This window comes from Myotis brandtii, unplaced genomic scaffold, assembly GCF_000412655.1.
Source record: "Myotis brandtii unplaced genomic scaffold, ASM41265v1 scaffold975, whole genome shotgun sequence".
Taxonomy (NCBI): domain Eukaryota; kingdom Metazoa; phylum Chordata; class Mammalia; order Chiroptera; family Vespertilionidae; genus Myotis; species Myotis brandtii.
The window spans coordinates 511,461-512,001 of record NW_005372049.1 but is presented as its reverse complement, the minus strand read 5'-3'; positions in this window follow the sequence as shown (position 1 = coordinate 512,001).

The following is a 541-nucleotide window of genomic DNA, read 5'->3' as shown; positions in this document are numbered from 1 at the left end:
TAGTTTGCTGACACCCATTTTCTCTGCTGGCCGGGACCCTGTCCAGGTATCGGGGCGGCAGCAGCCACACCTGGACAGGGCCAGCTGCGCGTAGCCGTCCCCAGCCCTCCGCCCGGGGCCGTGGACGGTGCAGGAGCCCACGGGCTATGTCTACCGGTCGACCGTCTCTTCGCGGCTCACCGGCACCTCTGCTGCCCCCTCCTGGCCAGAGCCCGGATACCTGTGTCCGTCATTCAAGCCGTAAAAAGGGATGTTTTGTGTTTACCTTAACGTAGTCCCCGTTCATCTTCCCTTATCCGCACTTTGTGTTTTGGTTTTTTTAATGTATTTTTACTGATTTCAGAGAGGAAAGGAGAGGAAGAGAGAGATAGAAATATCAATGATGAGAATAATTGATCATCTGCCTCCTGCACGCCCCCTCCTGGGGATCGAGCCCACAACCCAGGCATGTGCCCTTGCATTGCAACCTCCCGATCTGCCCTGCTCTGTGCATGACAGGGGGCAGCGCCCCAACTCCCCAATTGGCCCTGCTCTGAGCCTG